The 15,042-nt window shown below is 45.3% G+C and overlaps 1 protein-coding gene across 6 annotated transcripts in view; it reads right to left on the bottom strand.

Moving 5' to 3' along the window:
* Positions 1-10,607, bottom strand: part of ZFAND6 (zinc finger AN1-type containing 6) — a 181,798-nt gene extending 171,191 nt beyond the window's left edge. Inside the window, exons 1-2 of one of the 6 annotated variants that reach the window (XM_085644703.1) lie at positions 10,473-10,605; positions 7,926-8,080 (exon numbers count right to left, since the gene is read on the bottom strand). The gene's annotated coding sequence lies outside the window, so the exon portion shown is untranslated. Of the gene's footprint in view, positions 1-7,925; positions 8,081-10,241; positions 10,360-10,400 lie in introns of those variants that run through there. The other 5 variants (XM_085644704.1, XM_085644705.1, XM_085644702.1 and 2 more) reach the window with 5 other exon arrangements.
* Between the last annotated feature and the right edge of the window lie 4,435 nt (positions 10,608-15,042).

Genomic DNA, 15,042 nt, shown 5'->3' with positions numbered 1-15,042 from the left:
CTAGTAAAAGGGGTTACAGGAGGTGTACCAAGCATGGAATTACAGTGATGGCATAAGGGAACATCAGGAAGTGCTCGGCCTTCAGGTGCCTGCTGAGCCAATTTGTAGGTGTTTAATATAGTGCTAGTTGTCAGTGAAAATAAAGGGCAAATGTTTAGGGGTGAGCAGATGGTGTGCGATCCTTAAATGTGCTCTTAAGGAGAGTTTTCATGAGCTGTATCATCGTGTTGGTGGTTGTTTGGGACAGTTCTTCAAATGGAATAAATGGATTCTCGGAGGAGTGACCATTGATGATGCAGGGGAGAGAAGTGGTTAAAGAGAAAGAGTTAACAGCATTGTACTTTTCATAAACTCTGTTGCCAAATGCAATATTGTTTGCTTATGAACTCCCACAAGCCCACACTACAGGTATAAAACGGGGTCAATGCATACATTTCAAACAAGTTAGTAGTATCATGAATGTTCTCACCAATTTCCTTCAACAATATGTTTGGAATACTTAAACATTCTATCCCCATCCAGATCTCTTCCCCGTCTTGCAGCCATGCACCTCTGGACAGTAAGCAAAAGTCGGGTGGGGGGAGTGCATGCGCACTTACACACAGGAGACAACTCTCACAGCTGGGCGGGCTTGAGCCTTAAGGCTTGAAGAAGTAAACAAGTGGGAGGGGTGGTGGTGGGGGGTGAGACCACGCGCGCGCGCGCTAGGCAGCAGCTGTTTGCTCTTTTCAAAGCACACACTCTTACTTGTGGCACGCCGCTGCGCACTCCCGCAAGCTGTATGCAGCCACAAGCACGAGTATGGGCTTGGAAAAAGAGCTGCACGACGGCTAAAGGTCTCCTATACAAAGCATGCGCGCTGCGTAGGCGAGACCTAAAAATTAATAAACTAGGATGCAAAAAAACCACAGGAAATTCAGACGTGGAAAAGTTTCCTCTACAAGTATTAGCATAGTTGATTTCCAGTCTTATCCCAATAATTCATTGTGGTACTGTGTGACCTGGTCCTATCGTTAGTAGAGTATGGCTAGCCCAGCCTACCCATTGGACCAGTTTAGCTTCAGAAATTCTGCACTTATATTATTCCAAATGTGCTCCCCTGCCCACCAACTAATACGGACCAAAAGAGACAGAGTTGGGAAAGCAATGTTCCCTGCACGATTCTGCAAGCATACATCGCACACGGAGTTACTCAACTGCATGTTTCTATGGTTTCTTAACATTTGAGTGTCCCACAAGCAAGACAATTGCAAAGCAAATGGCCTCTCTTTATGAGGGGGCAACAAGTATAACTTCCGTGTGTATAGATCCACTGGGCTGGCAGGTGATCGGCAGTGGTGGCTACCTACTTAAACCATAGATGTAGGACTAACTTTTTTTGCTTTTCCGTGCACTGGCGAATAACCCACAGGCCTTGCCCCTACCTAATGTTCTGCCCATGTTATGTGAAAAGAACTATTGATGGACATAATGCAGAACAATGTCATACATTCACCCCAGTACAGAGATCTAGGCCTAAATCCATCGCTTTTTTGCTCACCATGCCATTCCAGTTTGGACTCAGCCATAAGCAAATCAGTCTTGACCCTGTGCCCAATGGGAAACGGTTCAGCCCAAACTGCCAGGCCAGGTCCTACATGGACTGGAAACAAGCATCCTAGGACCGGTTTCGGGGTTTCCCCCCCTCTTCAGCCAGGATAGCTTGATTCCAGTGGCATGGAGAGCATGGGACTCGCGTCTGAGCATACCCGTCCCACTCGGGGTGACAAATGCAAAAAGAAATATTGATGGACAGAATGCAGAACAATGTCATATATTCACCCCAGTACAGAGATCTGGGCCTAAATCCATCGCTTTTTTGCTCACCATGCCATTCCAGTTTGGACCCAGCCATATGCATCATCCCCTTTGGTATCGCTTTGTTCGCCCTAAATTGGCAGGGTATGCTCAGATGTGGGTCCCTTGCTCACTTTGCCACTGGATTCAAGATAGCCTAGCTGAGGAGGGTTATGAACCCGAAACCGGCCCCAGGATGCTTGTTTCCGGTCCAGGGAAGACATGGCTTGGCAGTTCGGGCTGGACTGTTCCCATGAGGAACAGGGTCAGACTGATTTGCATATGGCCATGTCTGAACTGGGGTGGTGGAGTGAGCTAAAGAATGATGATGGATTAAACCCAGATCAGTTGACTAGGGGTGAGTGTTTGATTTGCTCAAGCGCTCCGTCCATCATCCCCTTTGGTATCGCCAAGTTATGTGGCCAGGTCCTTCTGCTACATTCCATGTACCTGTGCAGGACGATAGGGTGGACTGTTGATGAATGGGGACTGTACAAGTATCTGCAGCACAAGATGTAGGTTGGAGATAGTTTGTAAGACTAGGATTGGGTATTCATAGCATGTCAAGGCTTTTGTGAAGTAATATTCTGAAGGATGGGAGGATGGAGAAAGGGCTCTCTATATAAGTGCAGAGGTGGCAGCCAACGGAGTGAGGTCCTGGAGCACTCCTATTAAGTTGGCTGGTCTGGATGGTGTGGAGAAAGCAGTCTCCTTTATAGGATAGAGGACCAAGCAAGGGGACCACCGTGATCAGGTTCCAGGACAGAGCAGTGGGAATCAAGATTCTAGGTCTTGAAAACAAGTATTAAGTCAAGGACTAAACCAGAAACAAAGGTCCCAGGGCGTTCTCATTGGACAGCTGTAAATGAAACTCCACAGACCATCAGGCTAACTTCTGAGATCCAAGGCGAACAGCCAGTCTCCAAGTGATGATCATCATCACCTGAAATGGTCTGCAACCACTTGCTGGAGAAGGCGGTGGTTCTACCATGGAAACGAAAATGCCCGGTACGGAGAGAGAGAGATGGAGAGCTAGATAGAGAGAGAGAGAGAGGGGTGCAGAGGGCATCCTTGTATGAGGAAGTCTGCCCAGAGGAGAAGCTCAGTTTAAGTGGCCAAGCAGAGTGTCTGTCCAGAATTAGCAGACGGCGCATTGCACAAGTCAGCTTAACCCACACGTTGTTGGTGTTGTCTGCCCTGAGCCACATATGTTTATTTATTTATTTATTTGGTCCGAGATGGCCGACAGGTGAGGAGCTACGGCCGGGAGCTCCCGGCCAGGGGTCGCCTTTTTGGCTTAAATTCCCAGATTCCCACCTCCTCCTTGGACCCCATTGCTCACCTGTGATCTTGTTTACCGGCGGTCCTCGTTGCTCTGGGCTCCCGCTTGTGGGCTCGAGATTCTTGGAGTTGGAATGTGATCGATGCTTTTCTTCTGTGGAGACCGAGCAGTCATGGCCGATGCCCTGTGGAGCTGCTCGCCAGCTATAGGGGAGATTGGCTCCGGTTTCTTGCCACGGCCGTCACCTACCCAGCCAGGCATCCGGCACAGCTCTCCTCGCATCGCCGCAACTGGTCTTCTTTCTCCCCCGCCATTCCTCGAGTCTTTGATGACCTGCGGTCGTCTGAGTCATTCTTGGCGATGTCGATGCCTGATTGAGCTCTCCGGATGGCTGTCGCTGAGCGGAGATGAGGCTCTCCCCTCCTGGACTTCCCTCTGCCTCTGGGCTCAATTGCTGCTGCTTGCCCTACTGCCAGCCCTCCGGTTTCGCCTCCCTTTGGACGTCCGATGCCCGTCTTTCCTACCCTGGTGGCCCCACCGATCAAGAACGCTTGCCTTCCGGACCTGTGCTGCTGTTTCCTGGCTCCAGCGGCGCCTCTCCAGGGCTGCAGCTGGGGCGTGTGGATCGTTCCTCCCCGTCGGAGCTTCCTCCAGAGTGCCGTGACGCCGGTGCCCTGCTTTTCTCTCTTCAAGCTTGTTCTCCGTTTTGCGTGCTGTGCGCTCCCTCCGGACACCGTAGCTGCTTTTCCCCTCCTGGAGATTGTGCCTGTGCTGACTTCTTCCCCACTTTAAAAAACTTAAGAGGGAACAATGACTTCCAGCCTTTCCCCCTTCTACTTCAGGTGACTTGCCATCCTCATTCAGCCCTGCTCCTGGGGTAGGTGCTCCTTTTTTGATTTCTGAACGGATGTGCTCGCCTGCAGCCCCGCCATTTTGTTATTTGGTCCTTGACCTGATCCCTCCATCTTGCGGTTGCCTTAGACTTCCAGATTGTTCCTCGCCGCCTGGTTTGCTCCTCTTCCGCCTTATGGACCTTTAAAATTCCTCCAGTAACCGATGTGAACTGTATTTTGATGCAATGTTTTTAATCACCGTTAATCCTCTTGTATCATGCCCCTTTTCTCTTTCACACTCTACCCCCTCTGCTCCATTGTTTCTGTTTTTCCTGTTCGCAAATTGCTCTAGTATCTTATGGAACAGAATATTGTTTTGTTCTCAACCTCATGTAAAGTACTCGGATACCTCCGGGTCTAGCCAGCGCTATATAAAACTCATCAAATAAATAAATAAAATAAAAATGGGTCAAGAAGAATGTACAAATGTGTCCCAGTGGCCCACCAAAGAACAATAATCCATCTTGGGCTCTGTAAAGAATTAGCCACAACCATTAGCAGAAAAGTGTGCAATATATGACAATGCTGTAAGGAGTTTCATTTTCCTTCCCTCCCCTCCCCCCAATTCCCACAGCGATTCTTCTTTGACCTGGTGTCATGAGACAGGTAGCCCAAGGTGCGGTTCCTGGGACAAGTTCTAGCCATTACCCCTTCTCCCAAAACCTTTACAGACCCCTGTGAATCTGCCCATGGACATATGAATGGGTTCTTCATCTTGGGTGCGGGTTTTTGTTTGGGTCTGAACTTGACCAGAGACTGATGCTGTTTCCTCAGCACAACCGTAGCAACTTCAACCTCACGGCCTGTGTCTAGTAAGAGGTGGAGTATTGAGTGCTGACTACAGCAGTGGGCACCTCACAACCGAAGCTGAGCTGCAAGCCCTGGGAAAATCTTAAGGCACAGACGCTGCTTAAGAGTCCAGGAGTCAACCAGACCTAATTCTGATATTATATCCATTAGCTAACGGGATACAAGCACAGCATGTTGGCCAATGGCTAACAAACGCAGTGATCTACTCACATCCACTGCAAGACTGCACCATTGAATTTAGTGTTAAATGCCTTTCCTGCAGCACCAGTTATACCATGTTTTCCCTGCACCTATTCTTTGTGACAAATGTGGAGTTCTTAGTCTCTTGCCGCACACCACTTCCCTGCGTAATCCATGGACTGCTCACCTCGAAACAGTGAGAGTAAGTGGCAAAAAGGTACTTGGTGTTCAGTTATCGGCAGCCATAGTAGGTCAGGCTGTGGGACATCAACAGTAAAAACTCAACTCTCATGATTGAATCCCATTAACTTCTATGTGCACCAGGAATGAGTTCGGCCACTGTATGATTTGTTTATATGGCGAATTTCCAGGGGACACACCAAAAGCATTCCAATTTGATACAAGGTTGTACTCAGGACCTGGACGATGGACAAAATGTGAGCCCATAAACCAGGCCTGGGCGTAGTTCGCGGAGTTTTGCTACGCGGAACTTCGCGAAATTCCGCGCGTGGCGTAGTGCAGTGCGAACTTCAGTTTGTGCTGGTATTCCTGCTGCTCGGGTAGAAATTCTACCCGATCAGCAGCTCGCGCTCGCAAGAGGGGTAAAAACTCCGCTGCACATCACGAAGCACAGTTTTCTGCACTCCGCAAGCTCCGCGGAGTGCAGAAAACTCCGCAAACGGAGCGAAGTTCACCGCCCAGGCCTACCATACACCAGGCTATGAGCCAGGTGAGCACAGGCTGCGGCTAAGCGTTCATTCGCCAATGTTCCCTTTAAAAATAAAACTCAGAAATCCACTGAAAAAGCGGCCAACAAAAAATATAAAAAATTCAAGCAATACAAAACGCATTCACATTGAAGGGAACATGAAAGTTAAGATTCACGGACAAACCTATCGCTTATATGGCATAGTTCCCAGCTAAAACCCTAAAAAACCCTTAAATTCGTCAGTTACAGTCCGATATAGGAACCAGAAGCCATGACCCCACCAAACATTGTTATTGGCCTAATAAGACAGCATGGATGTCACTTCATAATTTTGATAGCAAGGAAAAATTCTTGATTTCCCAGGTTAGGGCTTGAAAGCAAGAGTTGGCCTAATAAGACAGCATGGATGTCACTTCATAATTTTGATAGCAAGGAAAAGTTCTTGATTTCCCAGGTGAGGGCTTGAAAGCAAGAGTTTTCACTAACTCACCCACTAGGTACTGCAACCTGATACACACTTAACACGTCAACTCTTCTAGGATAATGTAGCACAAAGATTGACCCCACCCCACTACTCAAGTCAAAGCCCAGATCAAAAAACGATTCTAAGACAAACTTGACCAAAGCCCTTTGTAACACAGAGTTGAGAAAACCTGTAGGTGGGAAATTAGTGACAAGTGAGCAGATTTAAATGCATGACACCCCCATCCTTCTTAACATGCAACCAGCATATTTCAGACAATTCTTTGACAAGGGCTTTTAGTTTTAAGAAAAATGCTTGAACTAATACAACGCTTCACCTAAGGCATTTTGTGTTATGCAAGGCAACAAAACGGTATTAATGTGTATTAAAGCCACTGTCAAGATCACAACTTCTGATCATATTAACACATCTTAGAAAGAGGCACTAACAGTTTCAACAATTACATTCTCATCAAGGACACCAAAAACATTCAAGTGACTTGCTTGATCAGTTTCGAAAATATATAACGGGGTTACAATTACTGTTTTAAAAATACTACCCTACAAACAGCCTTAAATAGAGCCTTCCAATAATATGGTCTATGGTAAATATCCATTATCGAAATTTGTACTCAAACACCAACTAGACTTATGTTATGTTATAAAGGATTTTATAGCGCGCTCAATTACTCGAGAGTGTCCTGGCGCGAGCATTACGGACTGGTTAACCACCATAATGTCCATTTGGTGAAGGGGAGATCTCGAACCTAAAAATTAAGGTATTGCTAACTCAAGGTATAGCTCTTAGTTAGAAAGCTCAAGCATTCTTTTTCGAACTGGAACATACTGCTTGCTTGTGCACCTAGGGAATTTAACCGTTACCTCATTGAAGACATCTAAGGCAGAGACTTGCCTGGAGTAAATCATTTTGAGCATGAAAACATGGCCTAATAGGTACAGCCAAGTGATTGACCTACAATCATACAACATGAAGACAAAAGGCTAAGATTAGAAACAAGGTTGATTCTAATAACGTTCAGCAACAGACTGACAACTGCTATGCTAACATGGTTTACTTTTGCTTTATAAAGTAAAAAGCAATATTATTTTCAAAAAGTGCCCAAATAATTTATTTAAGTACAAGTTTTGGTCTGTATTAGAGGAAATAACTAATGAAAAGGAATTCCTGATCTTGAAATAACAAAACCACACAAAACTGTGCTACCACAACATTGAAACTACTGATAACAAATTACATCACAGGGAATCGAGCTTGTGATTCGCAGGTTGAAGTTTTCTGCAACAAGCACAATTACTTACCTATACCTTAATACCTGTATTAGGAAAAATCTAGTGGTTTTAACGCGTAACATTCTGTGGCACAAGTACCGTATTTTATATTTTTGGGATACTTTATGGTGCCTCCAATTGGATTTGTTTTACACTGACTTGCTGTTTGACCTGGGTTGTGTAGAGCTCTACCCTTGACGCAATCATCTCTAAGCACGACACACTATGCCTGCACTGTCATCCTTCTGTCTGACTAGACAGACCATCATCTAATGCTTCTTCAACTCAATACCTTCTACCCATAGGCCTACCTCGAACCCAGACGTCTTAAGCGCTGGGTGAGAAACATCCACAAAATCACCAATGAAGATTTAGAAATACTTGTCAACTTCCAAATCCTGCCCCCACCTGACCTTTCCCCCCGCCACCAATCACCACAACACAAAAAAATGACAGAACTCACTGAAGCAGTTGCACCGCAGAAACTCAAGAAGTATCCCCTCCAGATCCTGGTTTAACAACGACTTCAACAATGAAAGGTGTTAACTACGTTCAGCGGAAAGAACCTGTAGACAGCAACCATCTGAAAGCAATCTCTCGATCTTCCGGACCGAAAACCTTAAATATAAAGAACATACGTTCAGACAAAAATCATCCTTTTTCCGACAGCAATGGGACCGTTAAAATAACAGGCCCAAAGAATTTTTCACGATCATCAAGCAACAAACAACATCTTTCCCTCAAAAAGCAAATAACAATTAAACACACACATTGAAAAATACAACTTATATGATACCCTCCAGTCAGGTTTAAGGAAAGACTGCAGTACAGAAACGGCCATTCTTAACAGCGCAGAAGATCTCCACCGAGCACTCGGCGATCGACAGGCATGCCTCCTGGTCCTTTTGGACCCATCATTTGCTTTCAACACGGGCAACCACAACATCCTCCTATACACCCTCTCGAAGGCATCAAAGAACTGTCTCCCAATGGTTCACCTCTTTCCTAAATATTCGCACACGCTAATCAAATTGAACAATGTCTCCATACAAGTCGTTCATGAACTGTTTCTACCTCATACTGTGCCAGCTACTGATAATCATGTCAACTTATGTCTCGCTCACGTACCAACATTGTTTGCCTTCTATGTCTACCTTAATTTGTAGAACTATTGCAATGCCATTTTTGTGAAGCGCTCTGATGCCTTCGGGTCTAGTTTGCGCTATAAAAAAAACTCTAAAAGTAAATAAATATGCGACAATCAGCCCACTGAGAACTCTGGAACTCAAAACACAAGGCCAACACTTGACCAAGTGAGACACAGAAGTAGCTGCCTTTTACCGATGTGAGCATCGGCACACACAGATAGGAAGGTTTGCTATGTTTCAGCTTAACCGAGGGCAAAACAAAGAATAGCTTACAAGCTTAACCCAAGTGGGTGTCTAAAAGTTAATCACAATAAGGATCCAGCACATAATGTACACAAAAGGTCGACACACTTATGGGACCGAAGGAAGACATGCATATCACCTTGTCATCAAAAGTAAGACGAGGTCGACAACCACTACTTGCAGTACCTAAACTCCAGCTTGCGCTGTTGTTCATCGACTATCTTGGCTTGCTCCTGTGCGATCCTGGTTTATCCTATTATTTTCCTCCACCTTTATACATAAACCCACCCAACCACAGGAAAGAGTACTTTCACGGGCATTGCTAGCTCAATCCGTCAAGTGAAGTGATACATTTTGTGGCACCTCCACCATAAGCTGTGTTGTGCTGTAGGAGCCGCTAGATTGTCTTAGTCCCAAAAAGTTTACAACACCTCGGTATCGGACTACTTCTAAAGTAACTTCATGTGAAGACGAACACGACGTACCAGAGAAAACCATAAGGCCATGACTCTAGGCAATTAATTTACTGTCAACAGATAACGCATATTCGTAGTAAAGTTTAGTAAACACGTTACAAAATCCCACGTCCTCTACACATTTGTCACAATACAACTGATAAACATTTTGCATTAGTGTTAAAACAACTCAGTTGCACCACCATTTTAGTCTCAAACGATCAAAATACACACCATCTGAACTTATTACATGCAGATCAAAGACAGCTGGAAATGGACAAAATTGTCTCGCAGTTTTAATAACTCACAAAGGCAGTTCTGTTGTGATTATAACAATGCAGTTAATAAATGAACTTGACCACATTTGAGATATTTCTGAGGTGATGAACAAAGAAAAACGACATTTCATACTAAAACTGGACGTATGCAGCACTGCGAGACTCGGAAGAATGTATCCTTTACAGGCTGACAGATATAGTGTTTACGTTAAAACAAAACTCACATCACTGATTACTTGAATCTGTCCTCGAAAGAACCACCATAAAATTGCCTTTGAGCAAATAAATGAGGACCTTTCTTGTGTGTAATTAAGCATTTATCAACAATTTTTATCTGAGAAGGAAAGAGTGGAAAAGTGCGGTGTCAGCACCTCAATATTTGTGGAAAGGAACTACACCAGCCACAAAGTATACTAGAATTGCAAGGCCGATAGCGTGGCTAGTAGCTGGCGAAACAAAACAGACCAGGAGAGCAGCCTCCCCGGGTCAGTAAAATTCATGACTTCAGAAAACGGACTCAGCATGACGTATTTCCTATGTAATTACAAGTGCTTGTAGCTCTATCCAGAAAAAAAGAAAGCTGGCCACATATCCCACTATAAAGTGTCCACAATACTGTCGACGTCAAATAATGGATCAGCTAGAACTTTACTACCTTAGAGGTCGCTCTTGCTCACCTCCGCTGTCCCCAGGCCTCTTGCGCTAACAACCCCAACCCATACCCTCCAGGAATCATACTCGTGCTCTCTGATACGCCTAAAACCCGTGGCTCCTCCCCCGACTGTTCACCTACTCTTTTTATAGAGTCACTCACCCCACTGCTTCAAATATGCTTGCTTGATAATTAATCTTTCCCAGAGTCACTGTCCTTTCACACTGCGCTCACCTGCTACCCCTACGGGCTCCAGGGGCGGCCTGTCCAGAGCTTCCCTCTCACATCTTCTTCCCCCGCCCCTTCTTGTCGTCACTTCCGCTCTGTGCCTTACACTTCCGGTCTGGTTTAGACACTTCCGTGTTCCGTTTTCCTTCCTGGAACATCGCGAGCCTTTAAAACCACCTATTCAGTGCCGTCTGTTTCCCGAGTACGTCACGTAAAAACACCTACGTTGATTGGCTATTATCTAGGCAAGGCTTTGCCTGCCTACCTGCTGCATTATTACCGCAAGGGGTTGGGGGATGTGAGTGTAGCATCCTTTCACGATTAACTGTCACAGATCATACCAAACGACAGACGAAAGAGGCTGTGATATAGCCACTGACTGTCGCCGGTGCCGCCGTTATTGCCATATTTTACCACTGGCTGTTGTCTTTCTAGCTGGGTCGTAGCAAGTCTGTAGGGCTGTATAGTAAAACAACTACCGAATAAGAATTGCAACTGTATTACATTTATTAGCACTTGCATAGCTGCCAAGGTTTCAGATTGCTTATGTGTGACATATTCATAATTTCAGTGTAATTATGAGTGACATTCGGGCACTTTGACATTTTTTCAAGAGCAAAATCAAGCAATGAAGACGAGGGACACATATATATGTTGTCACTACTATGTCATGATTGATGTAATACATGAGGGCATAAGCAGTGCATTGAGGGAGTGCGAGTTATAGTTACCTCAGCTAACTATAATAGCTGAATTTCTCCGGTTTTGTACAAGTGAAATGTCAGATTAGCTATAACGTCCCTCTAACCTTTGTTTTCTTCCGTGAATATCTAAGGTTTTTAAAATGTTAATTTCGAACTATAACGTCCCTGAAACCTGTTTTTTAGTGAATTTCTAAGGCTTTTTAAATGTTAATTTCTAAATATAAAGTCCCTGAAACCTGTGTTTTTTCAGTGAATTTCGAATGCTTTTTAACCAGCAGTCACATTTGCAGAGTGGTGGAGAAACGATTCTGGGCACCCGACCAGCTCTCAGGAATTCTGTTGCATAGGACTTACAGGATGTAGCAGGAGGACTTCTTAGCCCCGAAGGTCCCTCTGGAGTAAAGTGTAGCTTATCCGCCAACCAGTAGTGCATCAGGAGGTGCGTTTGCAGAGTGGTGGACAAAGGGAGCGTGGCCTCCGAAGACATCTTAGCAATCCTGCTGTGTGGGACTTACTGGAGGTAAGAGGAGGGGTAGTTGGCCCCCAAGGGCGTCCTCTAGGGCCAACTATCCCTCCTATTACCTCCAGTAAGTCCCGCACAGCAGGATTGCTGAGTTCTGGTAGCAATCTACTGCCCCTTTGTCGACCACTCTGCAAATGCGCTTCCTGGTGCGCTCTTGGTTGGGGGATGAACTCCCCTTCGCTGCTAAGGGCTCTTAGGGGCCAACTAGCCTACTTGTTACCTCCAGTAAGCCCCACACAGTGGGATTGCTGAGAGGTGGTCGTAGGCCACGCCCCCTTTGTCTACCATTCTGCAAACGCGCCTCCTGGTGCGCTCTTGGTTGAGGGATGAAGTACACATGCCTCTTGAGGGTCCCTGGGGGTCAACTTTTACCTCCAGTAAGCCTCAAACAGCTCAATTGCTGAGAGTTGGTCCGAGGCACGTCACCTTTCTCCACCACTCTGCAAACACGCCTCCTGATGCACTGCTGCTTGGGGGATAAAGTTCACTTTAGTCCTGAGGTCCTCAGGACACAAGGGGACCTCATCTCCCCACCAGCAGTGCGCCAAGAGGCGTGTGTTGCGCTCGACCCAAGAAGGGAGAACCTTCTTTTCCGATTCCACAGGAGCGAAGATGCTGCTCTCCCCACTTTCAGAAGACAATCCTCAGAGGGAGACAGAAAACACTCTCTCATGAGATCTTGTTAGCCAAAAGTGAGGGGAATAACCAATGAGTGACCACCACTCTTTCCCTGAGTTTTGGGTGTGCGTGCCAGGTATTGAGGGGAGTTGATCAGGGAAGACCTGGAAAGGAATACAAGGAGAATTTAGATACTATGCACATTATCTCATTAATACAAGTCCACTCTTCTCATATGGCCCACTTACTCCTGGTGAGTCCTTAGTATACCCCAAAACAGGAGTGTCACTTGAATCCACGGAGAGCTGAGGTAAGACTGAGTATCTCTCTCTAGGATGGCGTAGGTCTTAGAAGGGGTTAATCCACAAGAGGACACTTACACATTCACACACACACAGGGGTAGCGGTAGAAATAGGGATGGTAAGTTCAAGAACAGTTGTTATAATATCTGGGATAGGTGAAGGGAAGGGAGCAGCATGAGACTCCTAGGCGGGGAGGAATTCAGGGTTCTCTCTTACAACTACCCTTTTCTACAGGCACAGACAATCCTGCTGACCGGCTCTATAACGTCAGCCGAAGAGCGGAGCAGCCGAGATCTGTCTGAGGAAATGCCGTGTTGCCCGGCTCCTGTCCAGAGTCTACAGGAGCGGAGCAACCATGAGCATAAACCCTGCTCACAACTGTCTGGGCGGGAGCGGAGCAGCCGAGGTTCCCTCGCTTCCCAGTAGACGCGATGCGCTGACCGGCTCAAAACTAAAACTGCGAGCGGAGCAGCCGACATACGCTCCTACCTGGGAAGCTGGTGCACCTCTCTGGCCGGCTCCGGCCGGGACTAATCGGACGCAAGGGCAGACGCTTCCAATGGGGTATGACGCTGAGTGTTTGGCCACAGCGAGTGGGAGTAGCGTGGCCAACTCGGGAGAAAGCGAGGAGCTGGAAAGTTGGGGGCGTGGTCACCATTCACACGATGGATCAGTAAGCCAAGCACTGATTCGTGGAAACTTCTTCGGTTTAAAGGAGTTAGGGAGCGTCTCTAAAGTATGTACCTTCAGATCTAGGGATTCTATCAAAAGGCCATACTCCAGTCTACCGAACCAATGAGAGAGTGGTACATGTTTAATGTTGTGATTCCTCGTGACTTCAGGGGGCGCTAACAGGGAACCCTAACAGTGTGTATGCAGAGTGTTGTAAAAAGGGGCGTGGTCTTCAACCACCTCTCATCAATCCTACTGGGTGGGGCTTACTGGAAGTACCTAGTGGAGATGTATCCAAGTCAATAGCACATATAAATTATAGTTGATACCTATCTATTTTATCAAAAGAAGCCAACGGCGGGAAAAGCTTTCATTCATGATTGTTAAATCAGAGGACCTAAGGTCACCTCAATTTTACCAAGAAGATCTTTACATTTAAAAAAAAGGAACAATATCCAACTATAATTTATATGTGCTATTGACTTGGATACATCTCATCGGGAAAGAATCTTGGAAAACATAAATACTCAACGGCATGGATGTTGGGTGCATTTATGCCCCAATGCCTCCTTTACCGCTGTTCTAGCCTTTGTAGACACCCCTCGTCTACCCCAAATGGGATGTCTTTGAGTATGTCTTGGTCCTGAAGAAGGTGGTGCCATTGTGAATCCCACCGAAACGCGCGTAGACCATCACTACATGTATGGAGAGTCCCCTCAGAGATAGATACAATAATCATGCTGAGCGTGGAATAGTATTCGCTCACATCTGTCCCTATCAAATTGTCTGGGATCTCCTAAAAAGAATGTTGAGAGTTTGTGTATGAGTGTCAGGTTGTATGAGTTCACTTGAGGAGAGTATATAGTAGAGAGGTTCTGTGTGGGGTGTTTTCATTGTATTTATTTGTCTGTAAACAATTGTTGCTTATTTTTGCCCTACAGTCACAGATAGAGATCTGATTATAATGTGAGATAATGCATATGATAATTGTGCTCCAACATATATCGATAAGCTTAAATTAGCTATGTTGGATATTCAAATGTATGAATATACTCTCTTGCATTGTGACTATTAGGACAACTGTATATGAGACATAATTCATCATCAATGTACATCTTTAAAGTAAAAAATTAATAAAGATATTTGTATCATTTGTACATAAATGCATTCTACATGATTCTGGTTGTAAAGTTTGAACCTTTTTGGGGTAGTACTGAAAAGTAATATAGGTCAGCTCAGAGGCTTTCTTTCTTGATAACATCAGGAGGTAACAAAACCATATGTGACCAAGCTTGTTTGTATCTATTGATTGAGATAATGGTGATTCTAGCTCCAGAGTCAATGAGTAAGGAAATATCATGACTTTGAATTGCTACTTGAACTAATGGATCCCCATATTTCTTTTCTGTGTGTACATTGTTGATTTCTAAAAATTCCACAGAAATGACAGATAAAGATAATTCTCCCATTATTTTTTCAAAATTATCAGGACCTTCCATAATTACATGCTCTTGAACACTTCTAATGAGAAAACGTTTGCCACCTCTACAGACCTTTCCATAATGACCTATTTTCTTACACCTCCAACACTCTTGAGCGATAGCTGGGCAATTTCTTGAATTAGATAAATAAGAAGAGGAACCACATCTGAAACATTGTAAACCAGAAAAAGTTTGTCCAGGAACCATACTTTTACCACTTCTATCAGGCACGTCTTTACTCTTCTTTGGTTTGAAATCACTGAAATTGGAAGGTT

This window comes from Triturus cristatus, chromosome 3_1 (genome assembly GCF_964204655.1).
Source record: "Triturus cristatus chromosome 3_1, aTriCri1.1, whole genome shotgun sequence".
Lineage (NCBI taxonomy): Eukaryota > Metazoa > Chordata > Amphibia > Caudata > Salamandridae > Triturus > Triturus cristatus.
The sequence above is the reverse complement of the archived record's forward strand: the minus strand, read 5'-3'. Positions and strand labels throughout refer to the sequence as shown.